Source organism: Hydractinia symbiolongicarpus, chromosome 6 (assembly GCF_029227915.1).
Source record: "Hydractinia symbiolongicarpus strain clone_291-10 chromosome 6, HSymV2.1, whole genome shotgun sequence".
In the NCBI taxonomy this organism is placed as follows: Eukaryota; Metazoa; Cnidaria; class Hydrozoa; order Anthoathecata; family Hydractiniidae; genus Hydractinia; species Hydractinia symbiolongicarpus.
Window position 1 is genome coordinate 1,886,857 of NC_079880.1, and position 14,143 is coordinate 1,900,999.

Sequence of the window (14,143 nt, forward strand, 5' to 3'; positions counted from 1 at the left end):
CCTCATTTCCCGAACGATTTTTTAAATTATTTTTTCACCACTAAAACGCATGAGACTTGTAGTTTTCAAAAATGTTTTCATTTTTGATGAGACGCTGAATAAAAGAAGTTTAATCGCCGGCAAACGAAAACCCGCGTTTTTCCGTAAATCCCGGGCTTGGCCCGTATAGTCAAAAGTATACAAAAAAAAAGTACCCAGGGAGTAAACTCATTTCCCGAACGATTTTTTAAATTATTTTTTCACCATTAAAACGCATGAGACTTGTATTTTTTAAAAATGTTTTCATTTTTGATGAGACGCTGAATAAAAGAAGTTTAATCGCCGTCAAACAAAATCCCGCAATTTCCCGTAAATCCCGGGCTTGGCCCGTATAGTCAAAAGTATACAAAGAAAGTACCCAGGGAGTAAACTCATTTCCCGAACGATTTTTTAAATTATTTTTTCACCACTAAAACGCATGAGACTTGTAGTTTTCAAAAATGTTTTCATTTTTGATGAGACGCTGAATAAAAGAAGTTTAATCGCCGGCAAACGAAAACCCGCGTTTTTCCGTAAATCCCGGGCTTGGCCCGTATAGTCAAAAGTATACAAAAAAAAGTACCCAGGGAGTAAACTCATTTCCCGAACGATTTTTTAAATTATTTTTTCACCATTAAAACGCATGAGACTTGTATTTTTTAAAAATGTTTTCATTTTTGATGAGACGCTGAATAAAAGAAGTTTAATCGCCGGCAAACAAAATCCCGCAATTTCCCGTAAACCCCGGGCTTGGCCCGTATAGTCAAAAGTATACAAAGAAAGTACCCAGGGAGTAAACTCATTTCCCGAACGATTTTTTAAATTATTTTTTCACCACTAAAACGCATGAGACTTGTAGTTTTCAAAAATGTTTTCATTTTTGATGAGACGCTGAATAAAAGAAGTTTAATCGCCGGCAAACGAAAACCCGCGTTTTTCCGTAAATCCCGGGCTTGGCCCGTATAGTCAAAAGTATACAAAAAAAAAGTACCCAGGGAGTAATCTCATTTCCCGAACGATTTTTTAAATTATTTTTTCACCACTAAAACGCATGAGACTTGTAGTTTTTAAAAATGTTTTCATTTTTGATGAGACGCTGAATAAATGAAGTTTAATCGCCGGCAAACGAAAACCTGCGATTTCCCGTAAATCCTGGACTCGGCCCGTATAGTCAAAAGAATACAAAGAAACTACCCAGGTAGTAAACTCATTTCCCGAACGATTTTTTTAATTATTTTTTCACCACTAAAACGCATGAGACTTGTAGTTTTCAAAAATGTTTTCATTTTTGATGAGACGCTGAATAAAAGAAGTTTAATCGCCGGCAAACGAAAACCCGCGATTTCCCGTAAATCCCGGCTTGGTCCGTATAGTCAAAAGTATACAAAGAAAGTACCCAGGGAGTAAACTCATTTCCCGAACGATTTTTTAAATTATTTTTTCACCACTAAAACGCATGAGACTTGTAGTTTTTAAAAATGTTTTCATTTTTGATGAGACGCTGAATAAAAGAAGTTTAATCGCCGGCAAACGAAAACCCGCGTTTTTCCGTAAATCCCGGGCTTGGCCCGTATAGTCAAAAGTATACAAAAAAAAGTACCCAGGGAGTAAACTCATTTCCCGAACGATTTTTTATATTATTTTTTCACCACTAAAACGCATGAGACTTGTAGTTTTCAAAAATGTTTTCATTTTTGATGAGACGCTGAATAAAAGAAGTTTAATCGCCGGCAAACAAAAACCCGCGATTTCCCGTAAATCCCGGGCTTGGCCCGTATAGTCAAAAGTATACAAAAAAAGTACCCAGGGAGTAAATCATTTCCCGAACGATTTTTTATATTATTTTTTCACCACTAAAACGCATGAGACTTGTAGTTTTCAAAAATGTTTTCATTTTTGATGAGACGCTGAATAAAAGCAGTTTAATCACCGGCAAACGAAAACCTGCGATTTCCCTAAATCCCGGACTCGGCCCGTAGAGTCAAAAGTATACAAAGAAAGTACCCAGGGAGTAAACTCATTTCCAGAACGATTCTTTAAATTATTTTTTCACCACTAAAACGCATAAGACTTGAAGTTTTTAAAAATGTTTTCATTTTTGATGAGACGCTGAATAAAAGAAGTTTAATCGCCGTCAAACAAAAACCCGCAATTTCCCGTAAATCCCGGGCTTGGCCCGTATAGTCAAAAGTATACAAAGAAAGTACCCAGGGAGTAAACTCATTTCCCGAACGATTTTTTAAATTATTTTTTCACCACTAAAACGCATGAGACTTGTAGTTTTCAAAATTGTTTTCATTTTTGATGAGACGCTGAATAAAAGAAGTTTAATCGCCGGCAAACGAAAACCCGCGTTTTTCCGTAAATCCCGGGCTTGGCCCGTATAGTCAAAAGTATACAAAAAAAAAGTACCCAGGGAGTAAACTCATTTCCCGAACGATTTTTTAAATTATTTTTTCACCATTAAAACGCATGAGACTTGTATTTTTTAAAAATGTTTTCATTTTTGATGAGACGCTGAATAAAAGAAGTTTAATCGCCGGCAAACAAAAACCCGCGATTTCCCGTAAATCCCGGGCTTGGCCCGTATAGTCAAAAGTATACAAAGAAAGTACCCAGGGAGTAAACTCATTTCCCGAACGATTTTTTAAATTATTTTTTCACCACTAAAACGCATGAGACTTGTAGTTTTTAAAAATGTTTTCATTTTTGATGAGACGCTGAATAAATGAAGTTTAATCGCTGGCAAACGAAAACCTGCGATTTCCCGTAAATCCTGGACTCGGCCCGTATAGTCAAAAGTATACAAAGAAACTACCCAGGGAGTAAACTCATTTCCCGAACGATTTTTTTAATTATTTTTTCACCACTAAAACGCATGAGACTTGTAGTTTTCAAAAATGTTTTCATTTTTGATGAGACTCTGAATAAAAGCAGTTTAATCGCCGGCAAACGAAAACCTGCGATTTCCCAAAATCCCGGACTCGGCCCGTATAGTCAAAAGTATACAAATAAAGTACCCAGGGAGTAAACTCATTTCCAGAACGATTTTTTAAATTATTTTTTCACCACTAAAAGGCATAAGACTTGCAGTTTAAAAAAATGTTTTTATTTTTGATGAGACGCTGAATAAAAGAAGTTTAATCGCCGGCAAACAAAAACCCGCAATTTCCCGTAAATCCCGGGCTTGGCCCGTATAGTCAAAAGTATACAAAGAAAGTACCCAGGGAGTAAACTCATTTCCCGAACGATTTTTTAAATTATTTTTTCACCACTAAAACGCATGAGACTTGTAGTTTTCAAAAATGTTTTCATTTTTGATGAGACGCTGAATAAAAGAAGTTTAATCGCCGGCAAACGAAAACCCGCGTTTTTCCGTAAATCCCGGGCTTGGCCCGTATAGTCATAAGTATAAAAAAAAAAAAGTACCCAGGGAGTAAACTCATTTCCCGAACGATTTTTTAAATTATTTTTTCACCACTAAAACGCATGAGACTTGTATTTTTTAAAAATGTTTTCATTTTTGATGCGACGCTGAATAAAAGAAGTTTAATCGCCGGCAAACAAAAATCCGCGATTTCCCGTAAATCCCGGGCTTGGCCCGTATAGTCAAAAGTATACAAAGAAAGTACCCAGGGAGTAAACTCATTTCCCGAACGATTTTTTAAATTATTTTTTCACCACTAAAACGCATGAGACTTGTAGTTTTCAAAAATGTTTTCATTTTTGATGAGAGGCTGAATAAAAGAAGTTTGATCGCCGGCAAACGAAAACCCGCGTTTTTCCGTAAATCCCGGGCTTGGCCCGTATAGTCAAAAGTATACAAAAAAAAAGTACCCAGGGAGTAATCTCATTTATCGAACGATTTTTTAAATTATTTTTTCACCACTAAAACGCATGAGACTTGTAGTTTTTAAAAATGTTTTCATTTTTGATGAGACGCTGAATAAATGAAGTTTAATCGCCGGCAAACGAAAACCTGCGATTTCCCGTAAATCCTGGACTCGGCCCGTATAGTCAAAAGAATACAAAGAAACTACCCAGGTAGTAAACTCATTTCCCGAACGATTTTTTTAATTATTTTTTCACCACTAAAACGCATGAGACTTGTAGTTTTCAAAAATGTTTTCATTTTTGATGAGACGCTGAATAAAAGCAGTTTAATCGCCGGCAAACGAAAACCTGCGATTTCCCGTAAATCCCGGGCTTGGCACGTATAGTCGAATGTATACAAAGAAAGTACCCTGTGAGTAAACTCATTTCCAGAACGATTTTTTAAATTATTTTTTCACCACTAAAACGCATAAGACTTGTAGTTTTTAAAAATGTTTTCATTTTTGATGAGACGCTGAATAAAAGAAGTTTAATCGCCGGCAAATGAAAACCAGCGATTTACCGTAAATCCCGGCTTGGTCCCTATAGTCAAAAGTATACAAAGAAAGTACCCAGGGAGTAAACTCATTTCCCGAACGATTTTTTAAATTATTTTTTCACCACTAAAACGCCTGAGACTTGTAGTTTTCAAAAATGTTTTCATTTTTGATGAGACGCTGGATAAAAGCAGTTTAATCGCCGGCAAACGAAAACCCGTGATTTCCCGTAAATCCCGGGCTTGGCCCGTATAGTCAAAAGTATACAAAAAAAAGTACCCAGGGAGTAAACTCATTTCCCGAACGATTTTTTATATTATTTTTTCACCACTAAAACGCATGAGACTTGTAGTTTTCAAAAATGTTTTCATTTTTGATGAGACGCTGAATAAAAGCAGTTTAATCGCCGGCAAACGAAAACCTGCGATTTCCCTAAATCCCGGACTCGGCCCGTATAGTCAAAAGTATACAAAGAAAGTACCCAGGGAGTAAACTCATTTCCAGAACGATTTTTTAAATTATTTTTTCACCACTAAAACGCATAAGACTTGAAGTTTTTAAAAATGTTTTCATTTTTGATGAGACGCTGAATAAAAGAAGTTTAATCGCCGGCAAACAAAAACCCGCAATTTCCCGTAAATCCCGGGCTTGGCCCGTATAGTCAAAAGTATACAAAGAAAGTACCCAGGGAGTAAACTCATTTCCCGAACGATTTTTTAAATTATTTTTTCACCACTAAAACGCAGGAGACTTGTAGTTTTCAAAAATGTTTTCATTTTTGATGAGACGCTGAATAAAAGAAGTTTAATCGCCGGCAAACGAAAACCCGCGTTTTTCCGTAAATCCCGGGCTTGGCCCGTATAGTCAAAAGTATACAAAAAAAAAGTACCCAGGGAGTAAACTCATTTCCCGAACGATTTTTTAAATTATTTTTTCACCACTAAAACGCATGAGACTTGTAGTTTTCAAAAATGTTTTCATTTTTGATGAGACGCTGAATAAAAGAAGTTTAATCGCCGGCAAACGAAAACCCGCGTTTTTCCGTAAATCCCGGGCTTGGCCCGTATAGTCAAAAGTATACAAAAAAAAAGTACCCAGGGAGTAAACTCATTTCCCGAACGATTTTTTAAATTATTTTTTCACCATTAAAACGCATGAGACTTGTATTTTTTAAAAATGTTTTCATTTTTGATGAGACGCTGAATAAAAGAAGTTTAATCGCCGGCAATCAAAAACCCGCGATTTCCCGTAAATCCCGGGCTTGGCCCGTATAGTCAAAAGTATACAAAGAAAGTACCCAGGGAGTAAACTCATTTCCCCAAACGATTTTTTAAATTATTTTTTCACCACTAAAACGCATGAGACTTGTAGTTTTTAAAAATGTTTTCATTTTTGATGAGACGCTGAATAAATGAAGTTTAATCGCCGGCAAACGAAAACCTGCGATTTCCCGTAAATCCTGGACTCGGCCCGTATAGTCAAAAGAATACAAAGAAACTACGCAGGTAGTAAACTCATTTCCCGAACGATTTTTTTAATTATTTTTTCACCACTAAAACGCATGAGACTTGTAGTTTTCAAAAATGTTTTCATTTTTGATGAGACGCTGAATAAAGGCAGTTTAATCGCCGGCGAACGAAAACCTGCGATTTCCCGTAAATCCCGGGCTTGGCACGTATAGTCGAATGTATACAAAGAAAGTACCCTGTGAGTAAACTCATTTCCAGAACGATTTTTTAAATTATTTTTTCACCACTAAAACGCATAAGACTTGTAGTTTTTAAAAATGTTTTCATTTTTGATGAGACGCTGAATAAAAGAAGTTTAATCGCCGGCAAATGAAAACCCGCGATTTCCCGTCAATCCCGGCTTGGTCCGTATAGTCAAAAGTATACAAAGAAAGTACCCAAGGAGTAAACTCATTTCCCGAACGATTTTTTAAATTATTTTTTCACCACTAAAACGCATGAGACTTGTAGTTTTCAAAAATGTTTTCATTTTTGATGAGACGCTGAATAAAAGAAGTTTAATCGCCGGCAAACGAAAACCCGCGTTTTTCCGTAAATCCCGGGCTTGGCCGTATAGTCAAAAGTATACAAAAAAAGTACCCAGGGAGTAAACTCATTTCCCGAACGATTTTTTATATTATTTTTTCACCACTAAAACGCATGAGACTTGTAGTTTTCAAAAATGTTTTCATTTGTGATGAGACGCTGAATAAAAGCAGTTTAATCGCCGGCAAACGAAAACCTGCGATTTCCCTAAATCCCGGACTCGGCCCGTATAGTCAAAAGTATACAAAGAAAGTACCCAGGGAGTAAACTCATTTCCAGAACGATTTTTTAAATTATTTTTTCACCACTAAAACGCATAAGACTTGAAGTTTTTAAAAATGTTTTCATTTTTGATGAGACGCTGAATAAAAGCAGTTTAATCGCCGGCAAACGAAAACCCGTGATTTCCCGTAAATCCCGGGCTTGGCACGTAAAGTCGAATGTAAACAAAGAAAGTACCCTGTGAGTAAACTAATTTCCAGAACGATTTTTTAAATTATTTTTTCACCACTAAAACGCATAAGATTTGTAGTTTTTAAAAATGTTTTCATTTTTGATGAGACGCTGAATAAAAGAAGTTTAATCGCCGGCAAACGAAAACCCGCGATTTCCCGTAAATCCCGGCTTGGTCCGTATAGTCAAAAGTATACAAAGAAAGTACCCAGGGAGTAAACTCATTTCCCGAACGATTTTTTAAATTATTTTTTCACCACTAAAACGCATGAGACTTGTAGTTTTCAAAAATGTTTTCATTTTTGATGAGACGCTGAATAAAAGAAGTTTAATCGCCGGCAAACGAAAACCTGCGATTTCCCAAAATCCCGGACTCGGCCCGTATAGTCAAAAGTATACAAAGAAAGTACCCAGGGAGTAAACTCATTTCCAGAACGATTTTTTAAATTATTTTTTCACCACTAAAAGGCATAAGACTTGCAGTTTAAAAAAATGTTTTTATTTTTGATGAGACGCTGAATAAAAGAAGTTTAATCGCCGGCAAACAAAAACCCGCAATTTCCCGTAAATCCCGGGCTTGGCCCGTATAGTCAAAAGTATACAAAGAAAGTACCCAGGGAGTAAACTCATTTCCCGAACGATTTTTTAAATTATTTTTTCACCACTAAAACGCATGACACTTGTAGTTTTCAAAAATGTTTTCATTTTTGATGAGACGCTGAATAAAAGAAGTTTAATCGCCGGCAAACGAAAACCCGCGTTTTTCCGTAAATCCCGGGCTTGGCCCGTATAGTCAAAAGTATACAAAAAAAAAGTACCCAGGGAGTAAACTCATTTCCCGAACGATTTTTTAAATTATTTTTTCACCACTAAAACGCATGAGACTTGTATTTTTTAAAAATGTTTTCATTTTTGATGAGACGCTGAATAAAAGAAGTTTAATCGCCGGCAAACAAAAACCCGCGATTTCCCGTAAATCCCGGGCTTGGCCCGTATAGTCAAAAGTATACAAAGAAAGTACCCAGGGAGTAAACTCATTTCCCGAACGATTTTTTAAATTATTTTTTCACCACTAAAACGCATGAGACTTGTAGTTTTCAAAAATGTTTTCATTTTTGATGAGACGCTGAATAAAAGAAGTTTGATCGCCGGCAAACGAAAACCCGCGTTTTCCCGTAAATCCCGGGCTTGGCCCGTATAGTCAAAAGTATACAAAAAAAAAGTACCCAGGGAGTAATCTCATTTCCCGAACGATTTTTTAAATTATTTTTTCACCACTAAAACGCATGAGACTTGTAGTTTTTAAAAATGTTTTCATTTTTGATGAGACGCTGAATAAATGAAGTTTAATCGCCGGCAAACGAAAACCTGCGATTTCCCGTAAATCCTGGACTCGGCCCGTATAGTCAAAAGAATACAAAGAAACTACCCAGGTAGTAAACTCATTTCCCGAACGATTTTTTTAATTATTTTTTCACCACTAAAACGCATGAGACTTGTAGTTTTCAAAAATGTTTTCATTTTTGATGAGACGCTGAATAAAAGCAGTTTAATCGCCGGCAAACGAAAACCTGCGATTTCCCGTAAATCTCGGGCTTGGCACGTATAGTCGAATGTATACAAAGAAAGTACCCTGTGAGTAAACTCATTTCCAGAACGATTTTTTAAATTATTTTTTCACCACTAAAACGCATAAGACTTGTAGTTTTTAAAAATGTTTTCATTTTTGATGAGACGCTGAATAAAAGAAGTTTAATCGCCGGCAAATGAAAACCCGCGATTTCCCGTAAATCCCGGCTTGGTCCGTATAGTCAAAAGTATACAAAGAAAGTACCCAGGGAGTAAACTCATTTCCCGAACGATTTTTTAAATTATTTTTTCACCACTAAAACGCCTGAGACTTGTAGTTGTCAAAAATGTTTTCATTTTTGATGAGACGCTGGATAAAAGCAGTTTAATCGCCGGCAAACGAAAACCCGTGATTTCCCGTAAATCCCGGGCTTGGCACGTATAGTCGAATGTATACAAAGAAAGTACCCAGGGAGTAAACTCATTTCCCGAACGATTTTTTTAATTATTTTTTCACCACTAAAACGCATGAGACTTGTAGTTTTCAAAAATGTTTTCATTTTTGATGAGACTCTGAATAAAAGCAGTTTAATCGCCGGCAAACGAAAACCTGCGATTTCCCAAAATCCCGGACTCGGCCCGTATAGTCAAAAGTATACAAATAAAGTACCCAGGGAGTAAACTCATTTCCAGAACGATTTTTTAAATTAATTTTTCACCACTAAAAGGCATAAGACTTGCAGTTTAAAAAAATGTTTTTATTTTTGATGAGACGCTGAATAAAAGAAGTTTAATCGCCGGCAAACAAAAACCCGCAATTTCCCGTAAATCCCGGGCTTGGCCCGTATAGTCAAAAGTATACAAAGAAAGTACCCAGGGAGTAAACTCATTTCCCGAACGATTTTTTAAATTATTTTTTCACCACTAAAACGCATGAGACTTGTAGTTTTCAAAAATGTTTTCATTTTTGATGAGACGCTGAATAAAAGAAGTTTAATCGCCGGCAAACGAAAACCCGCGTTTTTCCGTAAATCCCGGGCTTGGCCCGTATAGTCATAAGTATACAAAAAAAAAGTACCCAGGGAGTAAACTCATTTCCCGAACGATTTTTTAAATTATTTTTTCACCACTAAAACGCATGAGACTTGTATTTTTTAAAAATGTTTTCATTTTTGATGAGACGCTGAATAAAAGAAGTTTAATCGCCGGCAAACAAAAATCCGCGATTTCCCGTAAATCCCGGGCTTGGCCCGTATAGTCAAAAGTATACAAAGAAAGTACCCAGGGAGTAAACTCATTTCCCGAACGATTTTTTAAATTATTTTTTCACCACTAAAACGCATGAGACTTGTAGTTTTCAAAAATGTTTTCATTTTTGATGAGACGCTGAATAAAAGAAGTTTGATCGCCGGCAAACGAAAACCCGCGTTTTTCCGTAAATCCCGGGCTTGGCCCGTATAGTCAAAAGTATACAAAAAAAAAGTACCCAGGGAGTAATCTCATTTCCCGAACGATTTTTTAAATTATTTTTTCACCACTAAAACGCATGAGACTTGTAGTTTTTAAAAATGTTTTCATTTTTGATGAGACGCTGAATAAATGAAGTTTAATCGCCGGCAAACGAAAACCTGCGATTTCCCGTAAATCCTGGACTCGGCCCGTATAGTCAAAAGAATACAAAGAAACTACCCAGGTAGTAAACTCATTTCCCGAACGATTTTTTTAATTATTTTTTCACCACTAAAACGCATGAGACTTGTAGTTTTCAAAAATGTTTTCATTTTTGATGAGACGCTGAATAAAAGCAGTTTAATCGCCGGCAAACGAAAACCTGCGATTTCCCGTAAATCCCGGGCTTGGCACGTATAGTCGAATGTATACAAAGAAAGTACCCTGTGAGTAAACTCATTTCCAGAACGATTTTTTAAATTATTTTTTCACCACTAAAACGCATAAGACTTGTAGTTTTTAAAAATGTTTTCATTTTTGATGAGACGCTGAATAAAAAAAGTTTAATCGCCGGCAAATGAAAACCCGCGATTTACCGTAAATCCCGGCTTGGTCCCTATAGTCAAAAGTATACAAAGAAAGTACCCAGGGAGTAAACTCATTTCCCGAACGATTTTTTAAATTATTTTTTCACCACTAAAACGCCTGAGACTTGTAGTTTTCAAAAATGTTTTCATTTTTGATGAGACGCTGGATAAAAGCAGTTTAATCGCCGGCAAACGAAAACCCGTGATTTCCCGTAAATCCCGGGCTTGGCACGTATAGTCGAATGTATACAAAGAAAGTACGCTGTGAGTAAACTAATTTCCAGAACGCTTTTTTAAATTATTTTTTCACCACTAAAACGCATAAGATTTGTAGTTTTTAAAAATGTTTTCATTTTTGATGAGACGCTGAATAAAAGAAGTTTAATCGCCGGCAAACGAAAACCCGCGTTTTTCCGTAAATCCCGGGCTTGGCCCGTATAGTCAAAAGTATACAAAAAAAAGTACCCAGGGAGTAAACTCATTTCCCGAACGATTTTTTATATTATTTTTTCACCACTAAAACGCATGAGACTTGTAGTTTTCAAAAATGTTTTCATTTTTGATGAGACGCTGAATAAAAGCAGTTTAATCGCCGGCAAACGAAAACCTGCGATTTCCCTAAATCCCGGACTCGGACCGTATAGTCAAAAGTATACAAAGAAAGTACCCAGGGAGTAAACTCATTTCCAGAACGATTTTTTAAATTATTTTTTCACCACTAAAACGCATAAGACTTGAAGTTTTTAAAAATGTTTTCATTTTTGATGAGACGCTGAATAAAAGAAGTTTAATCGCCGGCAAACAAAAACCCGCAATTTCCCGTAAATCCCGGGCTTGGCCCGTATAGTCAAAAGTATACAAAGAAAGTACCCAGGGAGTAAACTCATTTCCCGAACGATTTTTTGAATTATTTTTTCACCACTAAAACGCATGAGACTTGTAGTTTTCAAAAATGTTTTCATTTTTGATGAGACGCTGAATAAAAGAAGTTTAATCGCCGGCAAACGAAAACCCGCGTTTTTCCGTAAATCCCGGGCTTGGCCCGTATAGTCAAAAGTATACAAAAAAAAAGTACCCAGGGAGTAAACTCATTTCCCGAACGATTTTTTAAATTATTTTTTCACCATTAAAACGCATGAGACTTGTATTTTTTAAAAATGTTTTCATTTTTGATGAGACGCTGAATAAAAGAAGTTTAATCGCCGGCAATCAAAAACCCGCGATTTCCCGTAAATCCCGGGCTTGGCCCGTATAGTCAAAAGTATACAAAGAAAGTACCCAGGGAGTAAACTCATTTCCCGAACGATTTTTTAAATTATTTTTTCACCACTAAAACGCATGAGACTTGTAGTTTTTAAAAATGTTTTCATTTTTGATGAGACGCTGAATAAATGAAGTTTAATCGCCGGCAAACGAAAACCTGCGATTTCCCGTAAATCCTGGACTCGGTCCGTATAGTCAAAAGAATACAAAGAAACTACGCAGGTAGTAAACTCATTTCCCGAACGATTTTTTTAATTATTTTTTCACCACTAAAACGCATGAGACTTGTAGTTTTCAAAAATGTTTTCATTTTTGATGAGACGCTGAATAAAGGCAGTTTAATCGCCGGCGAACGAAAACCTGCGATTTCCCGTAAATCCCGGGCTTGGCACGTATAGTCGAATGTATACGAAGAAAGTACCCTGTGAGTAAACTCATTTCCAGAACGATTTTTTAAATTATTTTTTCACCACTAAAACGCATAAGACTTGTAGTTTTTAAAAATGTTTTCATTTTTGATGAGACGCTGAATAAAAGAAGTTTAATCGCCGGCAAATGAAAACCCGCGATTTCCCGTAAATCCCGGCTTGGTCCGTATAGTCAAAAGTATACAAAGAAAGTACCCAGGGAGTAAACTCATTTCCCGAACGATTTTTTAAATTATTTTTTCACCACTAAAACGCCTGAGACTTGTAGTATTCAAAAATGTTTTCATTTTTGATGAGACGCAGAATTAAAGCAGTTTAATCGCCGGCAAACGAAAACCCGTGATTTCCCGTAAATACCGGGCTTGGCACGTATAGTCGAATGTATACAAAGAAAGTACCCTGTGAGTAAACTAATTTCCAGAACGATTTTTTAAATTATTTTTTCACCACTAAAACGCATAAGATTTGTAGTTTTTAAAAATGTTTTCATTTTTGATGAGACGCTGAATAAAAGAAGTTTAATCGCCGGCAAACGAAAACCCGCGATTTCCCGTAAATCCCGTCTTGGTCCGTATAGTCAAAAGTATACAAAGAAAGTACCCAGGGAGTAAACTCATTTCCCGAACGATTTTTTAAATTATTTTTTCACCACTAAAACGCCTGAGACTTGTAGTTTTCAAAAATGTTTTCATTTTTGATGAGACGCAGAATAAAAGCAGTTTAATCGCCGGCAAACGAAAACCCGTGATTTCCCGTAAATCCCGGGCTTGGCACGTATAGTCGAATGTATACAAAGAAAGTACCCTGTGAGTAAACTAATTTCCAGAACGATTTTTTAAATTATTTTTTCACCACTAAAACGCATAAGATTTGTAGTTTTTAAAAATGTTTTTATTTTTGATGAGACGCTGAATAAAAGAAGATTAATCGCCGGCAAACGAAAACCCGCGATTTCCCTTAAATCCCGGCTTGGTCCGTATAGTCAAAAGTATACAAAGAAAGTACCCAAGGAGTAAACTCATTTCCCGAACGATTTTTTAAATTATTTTTTCACCACTAAAACGCATGAGACTTGTAGTTTTCAAAAATGTTTTCATTTTTGATGAGACGCTGAATAAAAGAAGTTTAATCGCCGGCAAACGAAAACCCGCGTTTTTCCGTAAATCCCGGGCTTGGCCGTATAGTCAAAAGTATACAAAAAAAAGTACCCAGGGAGTAAACTCATTTCCCGAACGATTTTTTATATTATTTTTTCACCACTAAAACGCATGAGACTTGTAGTTTTCAAAAATGTTTTCATTTTTGATGAGACGCTGAATAAAAGCAGTTTAATCGCCGGCAAACGAAAACCTGCGATTTCCCTAAATCCCGGACTCGGCCCGTATAGTCAAAAGTATACAAAGAAAGTACCCAGGGAGTAAACTCATTTCCAGAACGATTTTTTAAATTATTTTTTCACCACTAAAACGCATAAGACTTGAAGTTTTTAAAAATGTTTTCATTTTTGATGAGACGCTGAATAAAAGAAGTTTAATCGCCGGCAAACAAAAACCCGCGATTTCCCGTAAATCCCGGGCTTGGCCCGTATAGTCAAAAGTATACAAAGAAAGTACCCAGGGAGTAAACTCATTTCCCGAACAATTTTTTAAATTATTTTTTCACCACTAAAACGCATGAGACTTGTAGTTTTCAAAAATGTTTTCATTTTTGATGAGACGCTGAATAAAAGCAGTTTAATCGCCGGCAAACGAAAACCCGTGATTTCCCGTAAATCCCGGGCTTGGCACGTAAAGTCGAATGTAAACAAAGAAAGTACCCTGTGAGTAAACTAATTTCCAGAACGATTTTTTAAATTATTTTTTCACCACTAAAACGCATAAGATTTGTAGTTTTTAAAAATGTTTTCATTTTTGATGAGACGCTGAATAAAAGAAGTTTAATCGCCGGCAAAC